Source organism: Falco naumanni, chromosome 4, assembly GCF_017639655.2.
Source record: "Falco naumanni isolate bFalNau1 chromosome 4, bFalNau1.pat, whole genome shotgun sequence".
Lineage (NCBI taxonomy): Eukaryota > Metazoa > Chordata > Aves > Falconiformes > Falconidae > Falco > Falco naumanni.
The window spans coordinates 1012654-1024998 of NC_054057.1; positions in this window are offsets into that span (position 1 = coordinate 1012654).

Consider the following 12345-nt stretch of genomic DNA (forward strand, 5'->3'; position numbering starts at 1 on the left):
TGCGTGGAAGTGGAGATGGTTGGTATCCAGCTTGTGGTTGCCCACAACAGGCTTTGAGCCAGTGTGGTTGCAGCTGTGGGTAATCCCCATGCTCCTCAAGGGCAAGGGGAAGGAGCAGTCCAGCCCCTTAATTTGGCTGGGTGGTGCAAAGGAGGACATTGCTCCCTGCTTGCAGCTGGGCAGAGTTTGGCCATGGCTTTCCTGGTAGCTCATGCAAGGACAGGATGAGCAAGTGAGCACCCCAGGGATGCGAAGAAATAGTCCTTCTGGTAATAACTGGCTGGGAGGAAACAGCAAACTGGAGCTTTCTGGGGTTTTCTGAGTGGGGAAATTGTCAGTTTGTTTCCATGATGTAGACAAGTGAGACTTCAAGCGTATTTTTTCGCAAACAAAGAGACTGCATTGATCTCCGTGTCTGACAAGTAATTCTGATTTGTCTTAATAGCAATACTCCTACCAGGCACCAGACACTAGCACATTTCTCGCAGGCCAGACAGCAGTGACATGACACATCACTTTCCCCATCTGCTGCATAGAGAATATAAATGCTCCATTATTCAGCCGTGAAAAGAGCGTCACTTTGGTTCTTAGTAGCTGGGTTTGTTGGCAGTTGAAACCAAGAAAATCCACTTCTTATTTGTATTACTAAAGCAGAACACATCTGCAGGTTTCCGCTGCCAACAAAATACTGCCACACACACACACGCCTTGTCTCTGTGTGTAGATGTACACATATCCTCCCAGTGATATACTGCATATGTCATTGTAATTAAAATTACAGTGATATGTCATTGTAATTAAAAAAGAACTTGCCAGACACTACACCATACATTTAATTGGCAATCTTAAAGCTGTGTAAGAAGTCTGTTAAGTAAAATGTGTGTAAAGAAGCCGACTCTATTCTCTCACAAATTCTTGCAGTTACAAAATAAAGGCAACGATCAAGACAAAGGAGTACATTGCACTTTTGGGAGGAATAAAAGCATGTTTTCCTCTAAAGCTTAGCAAAACTCATGCTTCACATAAAGTTCATGAACTCGTTGTTACGGTTCGAGGACAACTTGAAGAACAGGCTTGTATTTTTCTATAGAATTCCATTGCTACTGGTTTATTTAAGCTATACACACCCAATTTATGTTTTTTTTTTTTTCAAGAGGATTATAAGCCCTATGTCTAAGGAATTTGTGTATCACAGCTTGGGTGGGATTTCCAGTGTTGCCGCTGGGGCGTTGCTGCAGGAATGATGCCGAAGCAGAGGGGAGCGACGCTGGCAGGCAGCAGGCCCAGGGGGCTGCTCCCCGCTCCCGAGGCCCGGCTCAGAGCAGCGCACCTGCCTGCAGCCCTGGGCTGCGGCTTCAGAGGGGCGGCGGGGAGCAGCCTCAGCACCTCTGGCTGCAGGCAGAAGGAGGTGTGTTTTCTGGAGAGAGAGCTGAGCAATGTCACTGCAAGAAGCCTGGCTTTGTCACAGAGGCCATCCTTGTCCCTGCCAGTGCTGCCGGCCTCTGTTTTTAATGACTGTGAAACGGGCTCGCTCATACCAGGCTGTTTTCACTGGTGAAATCATTCTGATGCTGACGTCCATGAGACTCAAAAGGCTTTAGTCAAAGCAAGAAAGAAGAGAAAGAAAGAAAAAAAAACTTTATCCACTGTGCCACTTTTGCACAAAATGAAAGACTGGGTGTAGCATAAGGAAGAAACCAACCTAACTATCACCGCGTGTATCACCGTTGGTCACTGGCTGTCTTCTCGGCACTTCCTAACCAGTTTTGCTTTGCTTTGCTTTACCTTCATCACATCCCATAATGCTTTGCAGCACAACGCAGAGCCTGAGTTTCCTTTATTTACCCACTGGTACTTGCTGGCTTTGGCTACCACCTACCCCAACGTTGGGAGCTCCCTCACACCCAGACCCAGGCGGGTGGCTGCAGCGTGCCTCCACCGCTCCCAATGGCCAACCCTGGCCAGGCTGGGAGGCCCTAGCTGCACACTCCCCTCAGCGTGGCAGCTGGCCAAGGGAGTGATGGGGAGCCTTTTCCTGCAGAAGGGGAAGCAAGACTAAAGAAGAAAGGGCTGTAGCCAGGTCAATGCGTGAAGCATCCCTCTCCACTGGCTGTATGGTGCCCCCTCTTCTGCCAGCCTGAAATGCTAGCTTGCTGTCTTGAATGGGCATGTTGTAGCTCTTGTGAAGGCTAAGACCTGATGTATGAGCAGCCTCCTGTGCTCAGAGGGATGAGGTGGCTCACCATCAGGCAAGTCACAACACGGCGTTTGCTTATCACTGGGTTAACTTTGTTTGCTTCTGTGTTTCCCCTGCTGTTTCTCAAGGCGGCAGCTCTGAGGTATAACGGTGGTTTGGACAAGGCAACCTTTGGCACAGACCTCTCGAGGCTGCAGACCTGAAGCGCTACTGCTGCCATAGAGGTACAGGGCATCTGAGCATGCCTTGCTGCCACTTTGCTGCCCTCTCTGCTGCTATGCCTTACTGAGTTACTGGGCCTCCAAAATCACCGCTCCACATTACAGCTGGTGAAGAGGGTGATGCTAGAAAACCAAATGAAACAATAAAGGAAGAAAAAAGAAACCACTCTGCCCACCACTGACCGCTCATTTCCTTTGAGTCTTGCAGAAGATTGTATACAGCAAAAAATGATTTTTGCTCCTGGTTTCTGGAGAGAACCAAAGGTTCTTGGGGCTGCTCTTCAGATTAAATCTGGACTCAGTGAAAAGAAAGAAATGCAGAGTGGTCAGAACAACCAGATTGCAAGGGAGAATGGGAGAGAGGAATGGCCTGAGGCTTCATCAGGTCGAGACTCTGAAGGCATCTCAAGTGGTGGTGGTGAAGAGGCCCAGGCTCAGTCAGACTTCAGGAAAACAGAACTGACTGGGGAATGGAAAGCTTTTCACAATTAAAATGAAGTTTCCTACAGAAGACAGAGCTGGAAGAATTTCCTTGTACACGGGCATTTCCAGAGCACAGCCACTGTTTCCCAGCTCTCTGTTGGATACACTGATGAGCCAAAGCGAAATAAACCTAATTTAATGAACACCACCCCCCCACCCCTCCATAGTTACATTCAGAGCACTGTTTGTGTTAGCAATGAGGCAATTAATAACTTGCAGCAGAAAAATTTGACCGCAACTAAAAACACTCTGGTGCTGTTTTAGCCACTACTTCCCCAAACCTCAGCACTTCCTCCTGGTGAGGCATGTCTGCCCGCAGGCCAGAGGCATGGCCCAGGCAAGGTGCATTTGCAAAAGCTTCATCTGAAGAGGGAAAACCATCTCATCAAATATTTTCCCCTAATTCTGAAGAACAGCTGTGGCAGCAATGGCTTCTCTAGCTGATCCTGTGGTGATTGCAGTTCAGGTGGCACTGGACTGCACTTGGTCTGTGCTGCTCAGTGAGATCCACCTCCGGGCAGATGGGCTCAGGGCACGCTTTCCTCTCAATAGGCTCTTCAGAGAAGAAATCCTTTCCCTTGGCTGCCCCTGTGAACACAGCTGTTCTTTTTAAAGATCTGGGCTGAAATACAGCTGGCTGAAACATTCCGTCTGAGCCCAGCAATTCTTAAGGTCCTGCTAGACCTGGCTTGCTTTCACACTCCCAGATCTTTTTCTCTAGCATTATCTTGATTTCCTTATATTGAAGATTTGCTGCTGTTATAAGAGCAGCTCAAAGTGCTTTACCGCAGTGTAGCCACTTTACAGAAGACATTGCACATTTCCATCTGCCATGGCATGCAGTTTGCGTGCATGTATTTCAACACCAAAGTATGAGCAAGCAGGTGCCCAGCAGCATCAAGTCCACCCAGATAAGCTGTTCTTTAGCAAAAAGTCAGCTGTAGCCCATGTTCCACAGCAGGAGGTAACATCAGAGGCTGAGTGTGTGAAGTATGGGCAAACCAAGATAGTATCTTAATATTCCAGTTCCTGAGACATTTCATAACGTCTCCGGCCATCTGTCCTTTGACGAGATCTTGTGGTAAGTGCAGCAAGGGCAAACAATACTTTATGCAACAAGGGTTGGCATGCTCTTCCCTGAAACCACTCCCTAGCTCCTAGGTTGCACTACGTCAACTCCAAGGTAGCTCCAGTCACTCAGGACATCTGTCCTGTTCAATTTACGTGGCAGAGGCATATTCTTCTACTTTGGTGATATTGTGCTCAAACCACGTTGAACAACCACTGTTGCACTTTTCAAAGGAAATCAAGTTTGTGAGCTGGGAAGTGTGGCTAACTCCTTCCCCCCAATTAAAGAGTGTAAAACCAAAAGGCAAGAAGCAGAAGGCGGTAATGCAATTAGGAGCTGTTAGCACAGGTCTCCAGGCTTGCATAAAGGTCAAGTAATCTAGAAAGCAGTCTCTTTATACACTTTCCCGTTTCAAATCGTTCCTTACTTAAAACAGATTCTAAATACATTTGTGGATGATAATGTGGAAGTGAATTCAGGCTAATTATCCATGGATGACATGAAGGATCCACACAGGACGTACGATCAATAAATACGTTTCCACTCTTCAAAGCTGGGATGCAATCTCACCTACCCCCTCCTTGTACAAAGGGGCAGCCCCAGGGTGTCCCAGCCCTGGAGAGCACAAGGCTTTCAGGTTCCCCTGCAGAGGCTTTAAGACTCAGAGACAAAGCTCTTGGATTTTGCTACGCAGCTTAGCCACCACCCCAAGTGACTTGTCTGCACCTCTTCTCCAGAGGCCGAGCTGACTGCAGTGCAAAGAGCAAACCTTCAACCCTCATCTTCCAGCAAGCACGCGCGAGACTGAGTGGTGCCCATGGGACCAAGCGTGCATTTGCAAAACCACCCAGTGTGCCTGCAGAGGCTGCTCCTTCACTGGGTGGGAGGCAGCCAAGCATGAAGGACGTGTGCAATGTGAAGCACTTGGCCCTGGGGCTCTTCGGCAGTCTCCCTTTCTCGGAAGACGTAGCCAAACCACCATGCCGTCGCATCCGTGTGAAATGAAGCAAGCAGAATTTATGAACGGCTCCTGAGCCTTGTTTCATTTCTTGTGTAACTCTGCCCTAACGGGGATCAGCATCCTGCACTGCCAAGCCCCCTGTTCAGCGCTGGATGCCAGAGCTCACTGGAAGTGCACGCTACAGCTTGAAGCCAGAATTAAAACCTGCACTGTTTCAGAGCAATGTCTAGGTTTTCTTCCTTTCTAATGCTTCTTTTCCTGAAATAAAACTGATTCTTCTTTACTTTGGAATTTCTCACTTCAGAATTTCCCACAGCGCTGAAAAATCCAATTTCTGCCAAGCCCTACCACAAGCTGCTGCTGCCCATGGTGTGTAAACCTGGCAGTAGCACTAGGTGGTTGATGTGGGCAAAGTGAGGTTTGTAGAATGAGGTTTTAAAGACCAGCTGACGCAGAATGAAAAACCAAGATGCTTGGAGAGCTTGTCTGCTTGTAGGTGAGCATCAGCAAGTCCTTCACTTTCAAGTTCTCTTCTATGACTGAGATACCAAACAACTCAGCTCTCCATCTACCATGTCTCTTTTTCCACCAATGTCTTTTGTTCTAGCAAACAATGTCTTTTGTTCTATTGCTGCAGGTAAAGTCTGGCTGATAAAGGCTTTTCTCAGCCTGTAGAAAGCATTGGCTAGGGTACAAAGCTGAGCCTTGACTAAAGGGAATAAATTAGTAGGGATGGATCGTGACAGTCACTAACTGCAGCTTTTGGAGGAATTTGGGGCAGCTCCTTCATTAGGAGGCAGTTACCAGGGGCTTTTCAGCTGAAGCAGGTGGCCAGCATTCTTTCTGACTTTGATAGAGCCCTCCTGATTCCTATAGGGCGGCTGGCAAACTGTTCTTTTTTATCATGTTTATATTCTGCTGTCTTTCTGCTAGGGAAAAAAAATAGGAGAGATGAGTCACTTAAATTGTATACAAGTCGAAAGTAGTTCTGTGGAAATGAATGATGAAAAAAAAACCTCATAAAAAAGGTAAAAAGAATTGTCCATAGAATTAGCAATATTTATCAATCTGAAAAATACAAAGTGACAGAGCCAGTAGCACTGTGCTTCCCTGCGCTTCAGGTATAATGCCGTTCCTTAGACTGCATGCATGTTGTGGGAGACACCCTAAGATCCAGAAGGGTTATTGGGGTGTCTGCTTTGATAGCTGTCCTGATCGGTGACAGCCTACCCTGCCCATGCCCTTCAACAGCAGCGCTGCCCTTTTCCATCCAGCTTGGGGATGTGAGGTGTGCCCCTGTTTAAGGAAGTTTTTCTGCATATTTACAGATGTTATTGATTTTTTTCAGATCTCTGAATAGAGCTGTAGAAAATAAAAAGGCTTGTAAGCCAAGAGATTCGTCTGGTTTTTTGCAATAGGACCAGATGGTTTGACAAGAGCTTCGCATGCCTCTTGCCTGCGCTGGCGCTGCAGAAGGGAGAAGGGTGCAGGCTGGGTGCAGTGGTGCAAGTTAGCAATAGATGGCACGCTCGAACAGGGGTAACCCCTGCTTGCCCCCAAGCAGCCCAAGAAATCCCTTGCGAGAGACCCAGACAGCCATAGCTCTCTTCCAAAGGGAGGCTTAGCTGAGCATCTGCTCTTCAGCACGCACATACATCCACGTCTACACCAGCTGCAGATAAGCAGAGCTGCTGGGAAGTCAGATTTGATCAGGTCTTGCATGTGGCTGTAGGCGTGTCTGGGACCCTTGTGCTGTTTGCTGGGTACTGGGGTGCTGGTGGCGTGTTGTTCGTCAGTGCGGATAAGGCAATCTTGGTCCCCCATCCAGTCTGAAGCTCCATCACACCAGCCTGGCAGTCTTGCTGCTGCGTCACCCCCTCTTCCCTGCTCCCTTCAAACCACCTGGCAGGGATGTTTTTGGGACCTGTGGTCTTCCCCAGGCAGCCGAGTCTCTTCTGGAAAGTGCATGAGAAGCTCTAAGCACTAGCTGCATCTGCGTGGGTAATTTATGGTTCAGTTTGTGAGGCTAGGCTAAAACCTTGTCAGCAACAGGGTATTTTCAGGTACATTTCGTATGAAAACATTTGGGGTTTGTTCTTAGTGAAAAAGTAAGAAAAACACGCATCTGTTTGGGACCATGGGGGAAGGCAGAAGGGCACTCTAAATTACCTGTTTTTCTCATTTTTTGAAGTGCAAACATAATTTTGCTTTAAAACCGCAAGGGCAGAACACAAAGAAAAGCAAGCCTTGCATTTAGAACCTTGAAACCTCACGTGTCAACTTTTCATAACATTTTCCCTTGGGTTTTTTGTGTCCCCCCCCCCCCCCCCCCCCCCCCTTCCCAAAGGCTGTTGGAAATGACTCAGCCGTGCATGGGGCAGAGCAGGGCACGCCTGCAGCTGGGCAGTGGCAGGCACTGCTGACTCAGCCCGGGCACTGCCCCATCACCTCCGCCTGCCCAGGCCAGACCCTCACGCCCCTCCAGAGCAGAACACCCTTCTCTGAGCAGGCGAAAACCACCCTGGTCCCATGGGTGATGCAAGGCACCCTTGCTCCATTGTCCAGGCCATGCGTCCTCATGTCTCACTGCCATGGTCCCCAGCTTGCCCCCCAGGTGGGAGGAAGACCGAATCACTGCCGAAAGCTCTTCCCAAAGCACCTTGCTCACAGTGTTTCCAAAGAGGGGTCTCAAATGAGAGGTGCCAACTGGCCAGCTCTGGTGGACAAAGGTGTTATGTTTTTGCTTGAATTTTAGATAAGAAGATAGCATGTTCTTCCATCACAGCTCCCCCACCAACAGCCACTATCACACTTTGCCTCATAAAAACCACCTCGTGATAACATGATACTTAGGTTTCAATGATCCCTTTCTCAAAGACACCGTGATACTTCACCCCATCTTGGCTTTCATCCAGGTGTATCCACGTTGCTCATTAACACTAATGGCGATTGTTCTTACATATCCCAATAAGGCAGGTGATGAAAGCATGCAGAAACCAGCAAAAAGGGATAAAAGGGTTTTGTCAGAGCTGCAAGCATTAAGGCTTTATCTACCACATAAGGACAGTCCCTTGGCTGCAGTGGTACTTCTAAGATAACAAGTTAATAACCTCGCTATAGTCAGCTGGAGTTCAAGTGGAGGAGAGATGAACCAATGAAGTCTTCTTTTCTGTGAGCCTAGGGTTATTAAACTGAGTCTCAGGTCTCAATTTGTAATGAAGAAAAAACACTATTTGAAATTCAGTTTATTTTGTTTCAATTCTTCATCTAGGATTTTACAAGACTGTCCCTGTAGGCATCTGAGCAACAGGGTATAATTCTGCTCTTTTATGCTGGAAGGGCAATGTTCTTTTTTTTTAACAATGACAGAGGAAAAATTAATAAAGTTTGCACCCTGGCTTGTATATACATTCTTAAGACATATAAAGGATGTTCAGAAATTTAAATACAGGCAAAAAGGAAGGGGAAACTTCTGCCTGTGTCCACAGCACACAGCATGTTTGACTCTTCTAGTTTTCCTGAAGTGCTCTGAAGCTGAGTGCAGAGATCTTCTGATACCTGGCGAATGAAATATGACTAATCAAGATGAGAAGTGGTTTTCCTGCATGTCGGTTTATTTTGTTGATATCTTTCTACCTCCAACAGCAAAAGAACGCTTTGGAGAAAACATGTTAAAGTTTTGAGTATATTTCCACTTCAGGGCTGAGAAAGCTTTAAGCCTGGGGAAGCAGGGACCTCTCCTAGTAAAACCAGCCTTCTCAGTCCCATCATAGCTGAGGCGGAGAGTGAGCAAGCCTGAAAAAAATCCTAAAATGGCAGCAGATTTACTTCTTCTGCTACAGAGAGCCAGCCAAGACCAAAGCCACACCTTGAAGAACACAGCACCACAAGAAGCCTCTGCAGCTCTTGTTCAAAGTCTCTGGGGTGGGGGTTTAGCTGGTCAGGTTCTTGAGGGCTTTCACACACTGTCAGGGGGGAACGGATGGAGCATCATATGTGCCAGGCCCTTGGGCAGGTTTTTCATCCCCTGGAGGGATGAAATGTGTGCTCACACCTCTGATATGGCTATGCAAAGCTCAGGTGGCAAAGCTTAAACTGGTGATAAGTGTAGGTTTAAAATGAGTGCCTAGCTTTGCCAGCCATCACTGAGCACCCCACTTTGTTGCTTTAGCACTGGGGAGTGGAGGCAGGAATTTGAACTGTTACAAAATAAAGTTATGAAGCTTTGTCTGACCATACCCAAAATGTGTCGTTATGAGCTGATCTAGTTAAAGCGCAATTTGATTTAAGTCTGGTTACATCTATTTATATATTTCTGTATCAGCTTCATGCCTTCCTCCCATCAAGGCAAGCTAAATTAATGTAAGCCACTTTTAGGTCAGATTTGGTGTAACTGTATAGAGTTTTCTCTAAAACCTGCTTTTAAGTTGGCTTGAAGACAAAATGCCCTACTAATCTTTTCTAGAAACTAAGTCAAAGCATCACTGCATGTTCCTGGAGCGGGGGACTGGTACATTTTTGTTTGCTTCCTGTGCTTTTACTGAAGTCATCATGAAACTAAGCATCACACTTAGCTGAAATATTACTGTTTCCCCATTTGTCCCTGCCAGGTGCCAAAGACGGCAGAGTGGACTTGTGTCCCTGTTTAGGGGACACCACGAGGACCTGACAAAGTGTGGCTGTAATTTTAGCAGTGGATTGTTGTCAAAACCATATTTCACATATCCTTTTTTGATCTCTTTTTCTGCCTGGGCAGTTAAATAAAGTAAGGATGTAATCAGACTGAGGAGCACAATTTTCATCTTTCTTCCTGAGTTTTTGGCAGTAGAATTTTCTTGCCTCTGGCTTTTGGTGATTGCCCAGGTGATGGGGCAGGGTGTCCTGCAGCAGAGGTGGGTATGCTCAGCTGAAATACGGACAATGCCTACGGTGGGTCTCTTCTCTTGCCCCTTCTGGGATGTGTGAGGCTGTGCATGCAGGGCTGCTAATGCAGGACAGGGCCAGCTTCACCCAGAGCTCACACATCCAGCTGGCCCCCCCTGCTTTAGCATGGCTCCCTATAGGGTGGTATTTTGGGGAAGGGGTGTGTGTGTCATGGGAGCCTGGCTGGTCACACTGAGGCTCTGGGTGGTGTCTGGGAGTTTGCCCAGACCTCTTGGAGCAGGTCTGAAGAAGGTGCTTATGCACTGTTGAGCAGCGTGGCCCTATGGAGGGTCTCATGCCAGACTGAAACTGCGGGGTTGGGGAGCACAGGACACAAGAGACACCTAAATCTCTGCTGGCAGGCGCTGAGGATTGGAGAAGGTTGGAAAATAAAAGCTAACCTCAGCAAATCACTGTTTCCCAATGACAGTCTCAAAGTTGAAACCTCAGGTATGAATCACCTGCCCTTTAAAACCTCTTGGGGTTGCAACAAGTTCTGCTTGTGCATTAAGGACAAGGAGCTAATCAGTGAGGTTGCCAGTCCCTCTCCTTTGGGGTAAATGCAGCACACCCACATACTGGTTCCCAAATTTGCTTTGCTTCCACTCTACAGCTTTGGCTTGGGAATACAGCCACGGCAAGAGCCCCTTGCCCACATCAAGCTAAGTCTGTGTAAATGGTCTGTCTGCAGCACAGATGGGGAGGTGGAGTAAGGCCAGAAAGAAAGTCTGCTAAAACATTTCACCCAGTGCTTTGTGCAGCAGCCCCGCTGTGGTCAGTGGAGCTGCACTCATGTGGCTAAATTTGACCCTGTGGGTCTCTATCCTGCTGAGCTGCAAGGGAAAAGATGAAAAGGAGGAGAAATACACAGGGATGAACTGCCATCCTGCTGTGGAATTGGAGCCATCAAGATGACCAAAAGTAGATATTCTTAATTTTGCTTTTACAAAAATAAAACTAGGCAGGGACAATCCGAGCAGGGACAATCTGGACCTTGATGCATTTTCTTCTTCCCAGTGCTCCCCTTCCAAGCTTAGCTCGGCTCTTTCCTTCCTATGAGCTGTTTTGTAACCACTGCTCCTTGTTGCACCGTGTGCCACAACACAAACAGCCCTGTGATGACAGCCAGGGTCTAACATGTGATGGTGAACGTTCAGGGTATTTAAATAGGGTGGGTTTTGGAGTCAGGATGTCAAGCCAGGTGCTGGCTCTGAATCCAGCTAATTTGCACAACCTCAGAAAGTGAGGTTTGTTGGCTCTCTGGAAAACTCTCCAACACAAGAGCAATGCTACAGCGCAGTCTTGCTGTAGTTTCCCCAGGCTGTCCCACCTCTTCCTCCTCAGTTAATTTGAGCCATTGGAAATGGGATCAGACCCAGAGTACCCCATGTCCTGCGGTTCTTTGTGGCTGTGACTGGATCCTGGATGGGGTGTGAGCTGAAACTGACCCTAAAAGGCAAAGCTCCAGCAAAGATACCTCAACTCATCTTTTCCTGAGATACCTCAGTATATTTTTCAAGGTTTTCTTGGAGAAAATAGCATGTCTTAATGGTGCCAAAAAGTAACACTGCAGAATGAGTGGCAGAGAGTGAGGTACATGGCTGGGAGACAAAGACCCTGGGCCAAGGCAGATGGGGGGAGTTTGACTTGATCCCCAGACTGATTACACCCTCAGTTACCATGACCTGGCCAAGGTCCCCGGCCTCTGATAGGCACCACTCATGGACAGGTCTGACCTTCACAGTACTTTGCCTACATAGTTTTGGAGAGCTACAGGGCAATGGGAGAAAGCATGTGCATTTTGGAAGATTTCTTTTCTAGAGGGACACAAAGTAGCAATTCCAGGGCACGCAAGGAAGAGTTGACAAAAGCTGGCAGCAGAGCAGAAGGTGTGCAGGAGTCCTGCCACCAGCTCTGCAGAGCAAGGCAGCTACACAGCTGTGATGCCAAAAGTGGAAGCCAGGGCGTGTAGTCAAATAGGCATGCACAATAGGGAACCAGGTGCTCTGGGGCCAGGTCCTGCTCAGGGGTTATAGCAGGTAAAGTTAAGTGTTAGCTAGTTTCAGAAGACCAGCTCCATATCTAGCTAGTGACACTGGCAGCAAAACTTGCTTCCTTGGGTTGGTGTGGTGCAGCAGGTGAGGAAGAGGCACTGGAGAACCTCAGAGCACAAAAAAAAGAAAGATCAGCTCAAGCATGGCCGAGGCTGACTGCAAGATACTCATCCTCATCACCTGCTTTCTGTTTCCTTCTTGGTGCTGCGCTGCCCATCCCTCCCTGTCCTGGCTGCCCATGGCCTCCCTGGACCTCCTCTCACTGTGCCCTGAGCTTGTGCTCCTGTTGCTTCACTTTCTTTACCCAGGTTCATTGCTCATCTCAGGTCTTTGCCTGTTGTCTGCAAACGGTGGCTAACGCGCTGCACTGGATGACGAAAAGAGGAGCTAAGATCCCTTTGATTCCTCTGCTAAACCCATGCTAACAGGCAGCCAAG